General features: G+C 50.7%; 1 protein-coding gene across 1 annotated transcript in view; it reads right to left on the minus strand.

The window, feature by feature from the left end:
• Nucleotides 1–14,252, minus strand: part of LOC122936381 (probable cation-transporting ATPase 13A5) — a 652,597-nt gene that overhangs the window by 390,437 nt on the left and 247,908 nt on the right. The gene's annotated exons all lie outside the window — the stretch shown is intronic.

A 14,252-nucleotide genomic window follows, 5' to 3' on the forward strand; every position in this document is an offset into this window, starting at 1 on the left:
AATATATGACAAACGACTGTTGCACTGGTGGCTGACGTGAAGCCTGATTCTCTGCTATGACATGCAGACTGATTCTCTGCTGACATGAAGCCATGATTCTCTGTTACGGGACCTCTCTCCTCTGCCTGGGTGCTGGGCCTAAATATATGCCAATGGACTGTTGCAGTGGTGGCTGACGTGAAGCCTGATTCTCTGCTATGACATGCAGACTGATTCTCTGCTGACATGAAGCCAGATTCTCTGTTACGGGACCTCTCTCCTCTGCCTGGGTGCTGGGCCTAAATATATGACAATGGACTGTTGCAGTGGTGGCTGACGTGAAGCCTGATTCTCTGCTATGACATGCAGACTGATTCTCTGCTGACATGAAGCCAGATTCTCTGTTACGGGACCTCTCTCCTCTGCCTGGGTGCTGGGCCTAAATATATGCCAATGGACTGTTACAGTGGTGGCTGACGTGAAGCCTGATTCTCTGCTATGACATGCAGACTGATTCTCTGCTGACATGAAGCCAGATTCTCTGTTACGGGACCTCTCTCCTCTGCCTGGGTGCTGGGCCTAAATATATGTCAATGGACTGTTGCAGTGGTGGCTGACGTGAAGCCTGATTCTCTGCTATGACATGCAGACTGATTCTCTGCTGACATGAAGCCAGATTCTCTGTTACGGGACCTCTCTCCTCTGCCTGGGTGCTGGGCCTAAATATATGACAATGGACTGTTGCAGTGGTGGCTGACGTGAAGCCTGATTCTCTGCTATGACATGCAGACTGATTCTCTGCTGACATGAAGCCAGATTCTCTGTTACGGGACCTCTCTCCTCTGCCTGGGTGCTGGGCCTAAATATATGACAATGGACTGTTGCAGTGGTGGCTGACGTGAAGCCTGATTCTCTGCTATGACATGCAGACTGATTCTCTGCTGACATGAAGCCAGATTCTCTGTTACGGGACCTCTCTCCTCTGCCTGGGTGCTGGGCCTAAATATATGACAATGGACTGTTACAGTGGTGGCTGACGTGAAGCCTGATTCTCTGCTATGACATGCAGACTGATTCTCTGCTGACATGAAGCCAGATTCTCTGTTACGGGACCTCTCTCCTCTGCCTGGGTGCTGGGCCTAAATATATGCCAATGGACTGTTGCAGTGGTGGCTGACGTGAAGCCTGATTCTCTGCTATGACATGCAGACTGATTCTCTGCTGACATGAAGCCAGATTCTCTGTTACGGGACCTCTCTCCTCTGGCTGGGTGCCTGGGCCTAAATATATGACAATGGACTGTTGCAGTGGTGGCTGACGTGAAGCCTGATTCTCTGCTATGACATGCAGACTGATTCTCTGCTGACATGAAGCCAGATTCTCTGTTACGGGACCTCTCTCCTCTGCCTGGGTGCTGGGCCTAAATATATGACAATGGACTGTTACAGTGGTGGCTGACGTGAAGCCTGATTCTCTGCTATGACATGCAGACTGATTCTCTGCTGACATGAAGCCAGATTCTCTGTTACGGGACCTCTCTCCTCTGCCTGGGTGCTGGGCCTAAATATATGACAATGGACTGTTACAGTGGTGGCTGACGTGAAGCCTGATTCTCTGCTATGACATGCAGACTGATTCTCTGCTGACATGAAGCCAGATTCTCTGTTACGGGACCTCTCTCCTCTGCCTGGGTGCTGGGCCTAAATATATGCCAATGGACTGTTGCAGTGGTGGCTGACGTGAAGCCTGATTCTCTGCTATGACATGCAGACTGATTCTCTGCTGACATGAAGCCAGATTCTCTGTTACGGGACCTCTCTCCTCTGCCTGGGTGCTGGGCCTAAATATATGACAATGGACTGTTGCAGTGGTGGCTGACGTGAAGCCTGATTCTCTGCTATGACATGCAGACTGATTCTCTGCTGACATGAAGCCAGATTCTCTGTTACGGGACCTCTCTCCTCTGCCTGGGTGCTGGGCCTAAATATATGCCAATGGACTGTTGCAGTGGTGGCTGACGTGAAGCCTGATTCTCTGCTATGACATGCAGACTGATTCTCTGCTGACATGAAGCCAGATTCTCTGTTACGGGACCTCTCTCCTCTGCCTGGGTGCTGGGCCTAAATATATGCCAATGGACTGTTCCAGTGGTGGCTGACGTGAAGCCTGATTCTCTGCTATGACATGCAGACTGATTCTCTGCTGACATGAAGCCAGATTCTCTGTTACGGGACCTCTCTCCTCTGCCTGGGTGCTGGGCCTAAATATATGACAATGGACTGTTGCAGTGGTGGCTGACGTGAAGCCTGATTCTCTGCTATGACATGCAGACTGATTCTCTGCTGACATGAAGCCAGATTCTCTGTTACGGGACCTCTCTCCTCTGCCTGGGTGCCTGGGCCTAAATATATGACAATGGACTGTTGCAGTGGTGGCTGACGTGAAGCCTGATTCTCTGCTATGACATGCAGACTGATTCTCTGCTGACATGAAGCCAGATTCTCTGTTACGGGACCTCTCTCCTCTGCCTGGGTGCCTGGGCCTAAATATATGACAATGGACTGTTGCAGTGGTGGCTGACGTGAAGCCTGATTCTCTGCTATGACATGCAGACTGATTCTCTGCTGACATGAAGCCAGATTCTCTGTTACGGGACCTCTCTCCTCTGCCTGGGTGCTGGGCCTAAATATATGACAATGGACTGTTGCAGTGGTGGCTGACGTGAAGCCTGATTCTCTGCTATGACATGCAGACTGATTCTCTGCTGACATGAAGCCAGATTCTCTGTTACGGGACCTCTCTCCTCTGCCTGGGTGCCTGGGCCTAAATATATGACAATGGACTGTTGCAGTGGTGGCTGACGTGAAGCCTGATTCTCTGCTATGACATGCAGACTGATTCTCTGCTGACATGAAGCCAGATTCTCTGTTACGGGACCTCTCTCCTCTGCCTGGGTGCTGGGCCTAAATATATGACAATGGACTGTTGCAGTGGTGGCTGACGTGAAGCCTGATTCTCTGCTATGACATGCAGACTGATTCTCTGCTGACATGAAGCCAGATTCTCTGTTACGGGACCTCTCTCCTCTGCCTGGGTGCTGGGCCTAAATATATGACAATGGACTGTTGCAGTGGTGGCTGACGTGAAGCCTGATTCTCTGCTATGACATGCAGACTGATTCTCTGCTGACATGAAGCCAGATTCTCTGTTACGGGACCTCTCTCCTCTGCCTGGGTGCCTGGGCCTAAATATATGACAATGGACTGTTGCAGTGGTGGCTGACGTGAAGCCTGATTCTCTGCTATGACATGCAGACTGATTCTCTGCTGACATGAAGCCAGATTCTCTGTTACGGGACCTCTCTCCTCTGCCTGGGTGCCTGGGCCTAAATATATGACAATGGACTGTTGCAGTGGTGGCTGACGTGAAGCCTGATTCTCTGCTATGACATGCAGACTGATTCTCTGCTGACATGAAGCCAGATTCTCTGTTACGGGACCTCTCTCCTCTGCCTGGGTGCCTGGGCCTAAATATATGACAATGGACTGTTGCAGTGGTGGCTGACGTGAAGCCTGATTCTCTGCTATGACATGCAGACTGATTCTCTGCTGACATGAAGCCAGATTCTCTGTTACGGGACCTCTCTCCTCTGCCTGGGTGCCTGGGCCTAAATATATGACAATGGACTGTTGCAGTGGTGGCTGACGTGAAGCCTGATTCTCTGCTATGACATGCAGACTGATTCTCTGCTGACATGAAGCCAGATTCTCTGTTACGGGACCTCTCTCCTCTGCCTGGGTGCTGGGCCTAAATATATGACAATGGACTGTTACAGTGGTGGCTGACGTGAAGCCTGATTCTCTGCTATGACATGCAGACTGATTCTCTGCTGACATGAAGCCAGATTCTCTGTTACGGGACCTCTCTCCTCTGCCTGGGTGCTGGGCCTAAATATATGACAATGGACTGTTGCAGTGGTGGCTGACGTGAAGCCTGATTCTCTGCTATGACATGCAGACTGATTCTCTGCTGACATGAAGCCAGATTCTCTGTTACGGGACCTCTCTCCTCTGCCTGGGTGCCTGGGCCTAAATATATGACAATGGACTGTTACAGTGGTGGCTGACGTGAAGCCTGATTCTCTGCTATGACATGCAGACTGATTCTCTCTCTGCTGACATGAAGCCAGATTCTCTGTTACGGGACCTCTCTCCTCTGCCTGGGTGCCTGGGCCTAAATATATGACAATGGACTGTTGCAGTGGTGGCTGACGTGAAGCCTGATTCCTCTGCTATGACATGCAGACTGATTCTCTGCTGACATGAAGCCAGATTCTCTGTTACGGGACCTCTCTCCTCTGGCTGGGTGCCTGGGCCTAAATATATGACAATGGACTGTTGCAGTGGTGGCTGACGTGAAGCCTGATTCTCTGCTATGACATGCAGACTGATTCTCTGCTGACATGAGCCAGATTCTCTGTTACGGGACCTCTCTCCTCTGCCTGGGTGCTGGGCCTAAATATATGACAATGGACTGTTACAGTGGTGGCTGACGTGAAGCCTGATTCTCTGCTATGACATGCAGACTGATTCTCTGCTGACATGAAGCCAGATTCTCTGTTACGGGACCTCTCTCCTCTGCCTGGGTGCTGGGCCTAAATATATGCCAATGGACTGTTGCAGTGGTGGCTGACGTGAAGCCTGATTCTCTGCTATGACATGCAGACTGATTCTCTGCTGACATGAAGCCAGATTCTCTGTTACGGGACCTCTCTCCTCTGCCTGGGTGCTGGGCCTAAATATATGACAATGGACTGTTACAGTGGTGGCTGACGTGAAGCCTGATTCTCTGCTATGACATGCAGACTGATTCTCTGCTGACATGAAGCCAGATTCTCTGTTACGGGACCTCTCTCCTCTGCCTGGTGCTGGCCTAAATATATGCCAATGGACTGTTGCCAGTGGTGGCTGACGTGAAGCCTGATTCTCTGTTATGACATGCAGACTGATTCTCTGCTGACATGAAGCCAGATTCTCTGTTACGGGACCTCTCTCCTCTGCCTGGGTGCTGGGCCTAATATATGACAATGGACTGTTACAGTGGTGGCTGACGTGAAGCCTGATTCTCTGCTATGACATGCAGACTGATTCTCTGCTGACATGAAGCCAGATTCTTGTTTACGGGACCTCTCCTCCTCTGCCTGGGTGCTGGGCCTAAATATATGACAATGGACTGTTGCAGTGGTGGCTGACGGTGAAGCCTGATTCTCTGCTATGACATGCAGACTGATTCTCTGCTGACATGAAGATGATCTCTCCTCTACCTGTGTGCTGGGCCTAAATATATGCCAATGGACTGTTGACAGTGGTGGCTGACAGTGAAGCCTGATTCTCTGCTATGAATGCAGACTGATTCTCTGCTGACATGAAGCCAGATTCTCTGTTACGGGACCTCTCTCCTCTGCCTGGGTGCTGGGCCTAAATATCTGTCAATGGACTGTTGACAGTGGTGGCTGACATGAAGCCTGATTCTCTGCTATGACATTGCAGGACTGATTCTCTGCTGACATGAAGCCAGATTCTCTGTTACGGGACCTCTCTCCTCTGCTGGGTGCTGGGCCTAAATATATGCCAATGGACTGTTACAGTGGTGGCTGACGTGAAGCCTGATTCTCTGCTATGACATGCAGGACTGATTCTCTGCTGACATTGAAGCCAGATTCTCTGTTACGGGACCTCTCCTCCTCTGCCTGGGTTGCCTGGGCCTAAATATATGACAATGGACTGTTGCAGTGGTGGCTGACGTGAAGCCTGATTCTCTGCTATGACATGCAGACTGATTCTCTGCTGACATGAAGCCAGATTCTCTGTTACGGGACCTCTCTCCTCTGCCTGGGTGCTGGGCCTAAATATATGACAATGGACTGTTGCAGTGGTGGCTGACGTGAAGCCTGATTCTCTGCTATGACATGCAGACTGATTCTCTGCTGACATGAAGCCAGATTCTCTGTTACGGGACCTCTCTCCTCTGCCTGGGTGCTGGGCCTAAATATATGACAATGGACTGTTGCAGTGGTGGCTGACGTGAAGCCTGATTCTCTGCTATGACATGCAGACTGATTCTCTGCTGACATGAAGCCAGATTCTCTGTTACGGGACCTCTCTCCTCTGCCTGGGTGCTGGGCCTAAATATATGACAATGGACTGTTGCAGTGGTGGCTGACGTGAAGCCTGATTCTCTGCTATGACATGCAGACTGATTCTCTGCTGACATGAAGCCAGATTCTCTGTTACGGGACCTCTCTCCTCTGCCTGGGTGCCTGGGCCTAAATATATGACAATGGACTGTTGCAGTGGTGGCTGACGTGAAGCCTGATTCTCTGCTATGACATGCAGACTGATTCTCTGCTGACATGAAGCCAGATTCTCTGTTACGGGACCTCTCTCCTCTGCCTGGGTGCCTGGGCCTAAATATATGACAATGGACTGTTGCAGTGGTGGCTGACGTGAAGCCTGATTCTCTGCTATGACATGCAGACTGATTCTCTGCTGACATGAAGCCAGATTCTCTGTTACGGGACCTCTCTCCTCTGCCTGGGTGCTGGGCCTAAATATATGACAATGGACTGTTACAGTGGTGGCTGACGTGAAGCCTGATTCTCTGCTATGACATGCAGACTGATTCTCTGCTGACATGAAGCCAGATTCTCTGTTACGGGACCTCTCTCCTCTGCCTGGGTGCCTGGGCCTAAATATATGACAATGGACTGTTGCAGTGGTGGCTGACGTGAAGCCTGATTCTCTGCTATGACATGCAGACTGATTCTCTGCTGACATGAAGCCAGATTCTCTGTTACGGGACCTCTCTCCTCTGCCTGGGTGCCTGGGCCTAAATATATGACAATGGACTGTTACAGTGGTGGCTGACGTGAAGCCTGATTCTCTGCTATGACATGCAGACTGATTCTCTGCTGACATGAAGCCAGATTCTCTGTTACGGGACCTCTCTCCTCTGCCTGGGTGCTGGGCCTAAATATATGACAATGGACTGTTACAGTGGTGGCTGACGTGAAGCCTGATTCTCTGCTATGACATGCAGACTGATTCTCTGCTGACATGAAGCCAGATTCTCTGTTACGGGACCTCTCTCCTCTGCCTGGGTGCCTGGGCCTAAATATATGACAATGGACTGTTACAGTGGTGGCTGACGTGAAGCCTGATTCTCTGCTATGACATGCAGACTGATTCTCTGCTGACATGAAGCCAGATTCTCTGTTACGGGACCTCTCTCCTCTGCCTGGGTGCCTGGGCCTAAATATATGACAATGGACTGTTGCAGTGGTGGCTGACGTGAAGCCTGATTCTCTGCTATGACATGCAGACTGATTCTCTGCTGACATGAAGCCAGATTCTCTGTTACGGGACCTCTCTCCTCTGCCTGGGTGCCTGGGCCTAAATATATGACAATGGACTGTTGCAGTGGTGGCTGACGTGAAGCCTGATTCTCTGCTATGACATGCAGACTGATTCTCTGCTGACATGAAGCCAGATTCTCTGTTACGGGACCTCTCTCCTCTGCCTGGGTGCTGGGCCTAAATATATGACAATGGACTGTTGCAGTGGTGGCTGACGTGAAGCCTGATTCTCTGCTATGACATGCAGACTGATTCTCTGCTGACATGAAGCCAGATTCTCTGTTACGGGACCTCTCTCCTCTGCCTGGGTGCTGGGCCTAAATATATGACAATGGACTGTTACAGTGGTGGCTGACGTGAAGCCTGATTCTCTGCTATGACATGCAGACTGATTCTCTGCTGACATGAAGCCAGATTCTCTGTTACGGGACCTCTCTCCTCTGCCTGGGTGCTGGGCCTAAATATATGACAATGGACTGTTGCAGTGGTGGCTGACGTGAAGCCTGATTCTCTGCTATGACATGCAGACTGATTCTCTGCTGACATGAAGCCAGATTCTCTGTTACGGGACCTCTCTCCTCTGCCTGGGTGCCTGGGCCTAAATATATGACAATGGACTGTTGCAGTGGTGGCTGACGTGAAGCCTGATTCTCTGCTATGACATGCAGACTGATTCTCTGCTGACATGAAGCCAGATTCTCTGTTACGGGACCTCTCTCCTCTGCCTGGGTGCCTGGGCCTAAATATATGACAATGGACTGTTGCAGTGGTGGCTGACGTGAAGCCTGATTCTCTGCTATGACATGCAGACTGATTCTCTGCTGACATGAAGCCAGATTCTCTGTTACGGGACCTCTCTCCTCTGCCTGGGTGCCTGGGCCTAAATATATGACAATGGACTGTTACAGTGGTGGCTGACGTGAAGCCTGATTCTCTGCTATGACATGCAGACTGATTCTCTGCTGACATGAAGCCAGATTCTCTGTTACGGGACCTCTCTCCTCTGCCTGGGTGCCTGGGCCTAAATATATGACAATGGACTGTTGCAGTGGTGGCTGACGTGAAGCCTGATTCTCTGCTATGACATGCAGACTGATTCTCTGCTGACATGAAGCCAGATTCTCTGTTACGGGACCTCTCTCCTCTGCCTGGGTGCCTGGGCCTAAATATATGACAATGGACTGTTGCAGTGGTGGCTGACGTGAAGCCTGATTCTCTGCTATGACATGCAGACTGATTCTCTGCTGACATGAAGCCAGATTCTCTGTTACGGGACCTCTCTCCTCTGCCTGGGTGCTGGGCCTAAATATATGACAATGGACTGTTACAGTGGTGGCTGACGTGAAGCCTGATTCTCTGCTATGACATGCAGACTGATTCTCTGCTGACATGAAGCCAGATTCTCTGTTACGGGACCTCTCTCCTCTGCCTGGGTGCCTGGGCCTAAATATATGACAATGGACTGTTGCAGTGGTGGCTGACGTGAAGCCTGATTCTCTGCTATGACATGCAGACTGATTCTCTGCTGACATGAAGCCAGATTCTCTGTTACGGGACCTCTCTCCTCTGCCTGGGTGCTGGGCCTAAATATATGACAATGGACTGTTGCAGTGGTGGCTGACGTGAAGCCTGATTCTCTGCTATGACATGCAGACTGATTCTCTGCTGACATGAAGCCAGATTCTCTGTTACGGGACCTCTCTCCTCTGCCTGGGTGCCTGGGCCTAAATATATGACAATGGACTGTTGCAGTGGTGGCTGACGTGAAGCCTGATTCTCTGCTATGACATGCAGACTGATTCTCTGCTGACATGAAGCCAGATTCTCTGTTACGGGACCTCTCTCCTCTGCCTGGGTGCTGGGCCTAAATATATGACAATGGACTGTTGCAGTGGTGGCTGACGTGAAGCCTGATTCTCTGCTATGACATGCAGACTGATTCTCTGCTGACATGAAGCCAGATTCTCTGTTACGGGACCTCTCTCCTCTGCCTGGGTGCCTGGGCCTAAATATATGACAATGGACTGTTACAGTGGTGGCTGACGTGAAGCCTGATTCTCTGCTATGACATGCAGACTGATTCTCTGCTGACATGAAGCCAGATTCTCTGTTACGGGACCTCTCTCCTCTGCCTGGGTGCTGGGCCTAAATATATGACAATGGACTGTTGCAGTGGTGGCTGACGTGAAGCCTGATTCTCTGCTATGACATGCAGACTGATTCTCTGCTGACATGAAGCCAGATTCTCTGTTACGGGACCTCTCTCCTCTGCCTGGGTGCCTGGGCCTAAATATATGACAATGGACTGTTGCAGTGGTGGCTGACGTGAAGCCTGATTCTCTGCTATGACATGCAGACTGATTCTCTGCTGACATGAAGCCAGATTCTCTGTTACGGGACCTCTCTCCTCTGCCTGGGTGCCTGGGCCTAAATATATGACAATGGACTGTTGCAGTGGTGGCTGACGTGAAGCCTGATTCTCTGCTATGACATGCAGACTGATTCTCTGCTGACATGAAGCCAGATTCTCTGTTACGGGACCTCTCTCCTCTGCCTGGGTGCCTGGGCCTAAATATATGACAATGGACTGTTACAGTGGTGGCTGACGTGAAGCCTGATTCTCTGCTATGACATGCAGACTGATTCTCTGCTGACATGAAGCCAGATTCTCTGTTACGGGACCTCTCTCCTCTGCCTGGGTGCCTGGGCCTAAATATATGACAATGGACTGTTACAGTGGTGGCTGACGTGAAGCCTGATTCTCTGCTATGACATGCAGACTGATTCTCTGCTGACATGAAGCCAGATTCTCTGTTACGGGACCTCTCTCCTCTGCCTGGGTGCTGGGCCTAAATATATGACAATGGACTGTTAGCAGTGGTGGCTGACGTGAAGCCTGATTCTCTGCTATGACATGCAGACTGATTCTCTGCTGACATGAAGCCAGATTCTCTGTTACGGGACCTCTCTCCTCTGCCTGGGTGCTGGGCCTAAATATATGACAATGGACTGTTACAGTGGTGGCTGACGTGAAGCCTGATTCTCTGCTATGACATGCAGACTGATTCTCTGCTGACATGAAGCCAGATTCTCTGTTACGGGACCTCTCTCCTCTGCCTGGGTGCCTGGGCCTAAATATATGACAATGGACTGTTGCAGTGGTGGCTGACGTGAAGCCTGATTCTCTGCTATGACATGCAGACTGATTCTCTGCTGACATGAAGCCAGATTCTCTGTTACGGGACCTCTCTCCTCTGCCTGGGTGCCTGGGCCTAAATATATGACAATGGACTGTTGCAGTGGTGGCTGACGTGAAGCCTGATTCTCTGCTATGACATGCAGACTGATTCTCTGCTGACATGAAGCCAGATTCTCTGTTACGGGACCTCTCTCCTCTGCCTGGGTGCCTGGGCCTAAATATATGACAATGGACTGTTGCAGTGGTGGCTGACGTGAAGCCTGATTCTCTGCTATGACATGCAGACTGATTCTCTGCTGACATGAAGCCAGATTCTCTGTTACGGGACCTCTCTCCTCTGCCTGGGTGCTGGGCCTAAATATATGACAATGGACTGTTGACAGTGGTGGCTGACGTGAAGCCTGATTCTCTGCTATGACATGCAGACTGATTCTCTGCTGACATGAAGCCAGATTCTCTGTTACGGGACCTCTCTCCTCTGCCTGGGTGCCTGGGCCTAAATATATGACAATGGACTGTTGCAGTGGTGGCTGACGTGAAGCCTGATTCTCTGCTATGACATGCAGACTGATTCTCTGCTGACATGAAGCCAGATTCTCTGTTACGGGACCTCTCTCCTCTGCCTGGGTGCCTGGGCCTAAATATATGACAATGGACTGTTAGCAGTGGTGGCTGACGTGAAGCCTGATTCTCTGCTATGACATGCAGACTGATTCTCTGCTGACATGAAGCCAGATTCTCTGTTACGGGACCTCTCTCCTCTGCCTGGGTGCCTGGGCCTAAATATATGACAATGGACTGTTGCAGTGGTGGCTGACGTGAAGCCTGATTCTCTGCTATGACATGCAGACTGATTCTCTGCTGACATGAAGCCAGATTCTCTGTTACGGGACCTCTCTCCTCTGCCTGGGTGCCTGGGCCTAAATATATGACAATGGACTGTTGCAGTGGTGGCTGACGTGAAGCCTGATTCTCTGCTATGACATGCAGACTGATTCTCTGCTGACATGAAGCCAGATTCTCTGTTACGGGACCTCTCTCCTCTGCCTGGGTGCCTGGGCCTAAATATATGACAATGGACTGTTACAGTGGTGGCTGACGTGAAGCCTGATTCTCTGCTATGACATGCAGACTGATTCTCTGCTGACATGAAGCCAGATTCTCTGTTACGGGACCTCTCTCCTCTGCCTGGGTGCTGGGCCTAAATATATGACAATGGACTGTTGCAGTGGTGGCTGACGTGAAGCCTGATTCTCTGCTATGACATGCAGACTGATTCTCTGCTGACATGAAGCCAGATTCTCTGTTACGGGACCTCTCTCCTCTGCCTGGGTGCCTGGGCCTAAATATATGACAATGGACTGTTGCAGTGGTGGCTGACGTGAAGCCTGATTCTCTGCTATGACATGCAGACTGATTCTCTGCTGACATGAAGCCAGATTCTCTGTTACGGGACCTCTCTCCTCTGCCTGGGTGCCTGGGCCTAAATATATGACAATGGACTGTTGCAGTGGTGGCTGACGTGAAGCCTGATTCTCTGCTATGACATGCAGACTGATTCTCTGCTGACATGAAGCCAGATTCTCTGTTACGGGACCTCTCTCCTCTGCTGGGTGCCTGGGCCTAAATATATGACAATGGACTGTTACAGTGGTGGCTGACGTGAAGCCTGATTCTCTGCTATGACATGCAGACTGATTCTCTGCTGACATGAAGCCAGATTCTCTGTTACGGGACCTCTCTCCTCTGCCTGGGTGCCTGGGCCTAAATATATGACAATGGACTGTTACAGTGGTGGCTGACGTGAAGCCTGATTCTCTGCTATGACATGCAGACTGATTCTCTGCTGACATGAAGCCAGATTCTCTGTTACGGGACCTCTCTCCTCTGCCTGGGTGCCTGGGCCTAAATATATGACAATGGACTGTTACAGTGGTGGCTGACGTGAAGCCTGATTCTCTGCTATGACATGCAGACTGATTCTCTGCTGACATGAAGCCAGATTCTCTGTTACGGGACCTCTCTCCTCTGCCTGGGTGCCTGGGCCTAAATATATGACAATGGACTGTTGCAGTGGTGGCTGACGTGAAGCCTGATTCTCTGCTATGACATGCAGACTGATTCTCTGCTGACATGAAGCCAGATTCTCTGTTACGGGACCTCTCTCCTCTGCCTGGGTGCCTGGGCCTAAATATATGACAATGGACTGTTACAGTGGTGGCTGACGTGAAGCCTGATTCTCTGCTATGACATGCAGACTGATTCTCTGCTGACATGAAGCCAGATTCTCTGTTACGGGACCTCTCTCCTCTGCCTGGGTGCTGGGCCTAAATATATGACAATGGACTGTTACAGTGGTGGCTGACGTGAAGCCTGATTCTCTGCTATGACATGCAGACTGATTCTCTGCTGACATGAAGCCAGATTCTCTGTTACGGGACCTCTCTCCTCTGCCTGGGTGCCTGGGCCTAAATATATGACAATGGACTGTTGCAGTGGTGGCTGACGTGAAGCCTGATTCTCTGCTATGACATGCAGACTGATTCTCTGCTGACATGAAGCCAGATTCTCTGTTACGGGACCTCTCTCCTCTGCCTGGGTGCCTGGGCCTAAATATATGACAATGGACTGTTGCAGTGGTGGCTGACGTGAAGCCTGATTCTCTGCTATGACATGCAGACTGATTCTCTGCTGACATGAAGCCAGATTCTCTGTTACGGGACCTCTCTCCTCTGCCTGGGTGCCTGGGCCTAAATATATGACAATGGACTGTTGCAGTGGTGGCTGACGTGAAGCCTGATTCTCTGCTATGACATGCAGACTGATTCTCTGCTGACATGAAGCCAGATTCTCTGTTACGGGACCTCTCTCCTCTGCCTGGGTGCCTGGGCCTAAATATATGACAATGGACTGTTACAGTGGTGGCTGACGTGAAGCCTGATTCTCTGCTATGACATGCAGACTGATTCTCTGCTGACATGAAGCCAGATTCTCTGTTACGGGACCTCTCTCCTCTGCCTGGGTGCCTGGGCCTAAATATATGACAATGGACTGTTACAGTGGTGGCTGACGTGAAGCCTGATTCTCTGCTATGACATGCAGACTGATTCTCTGCTGACATGAAGCCAGATTCTCTGTTACGGGACCTCTCTCCTCTGCCTGGGTGCTGGGCCTAAATATATGACAATGGACTGTTGCAGTGGTGGCTGACGTGAAGCCTGATTCTCTGCTATGACATGCAGACTGATTCTCTGCTGACATGAAGCCAGATTCTCTGTTACGGGACCTCTCTCCTCTGCTGGGTGCCTGGGCCTAAATATATGACAATGGACTGTTACAGTGGTGGCTGACGTGAAGCCTGATTCTCTGCTATGACATGCAGACTGATTCTCTGCTGACATGAAGCCAGATTCTCTGTTACGGGACCTCTCTCCTCTGCCTGGGTGCCTGGGCCTAAATATATGACAATGGACTGTTGCAGTGGTGGCTGACGTGAAGCCTGATTCTCTGCTATGACATGCAGACTGATTCTCTGCTGACATGAAGCCAGATTCTCTGTTACGGGACCTCTCTCCTCTGCCTGGGTGCCTGGGCCTAAATATATGACAATGGACTGTTGCAGTGGTGGCTGACGTGAAGCCTGATTCTCTGCTATGACAT

This window comes from Bufo gargarizans, chromosome 4 (genome assembly GCF_014858855.1).
Source record: "Bufo gargarizans isolate SCDJY-AF-19 chromosome 4, ASM1485885v1, whole genome shotgun sequence".
NCBI classification, from domain to species: Eukaryota; Metazoa; Chordata; class Amphibia; order Anura; family Bufonidae; genus Bufo; species Bufo gargarizans.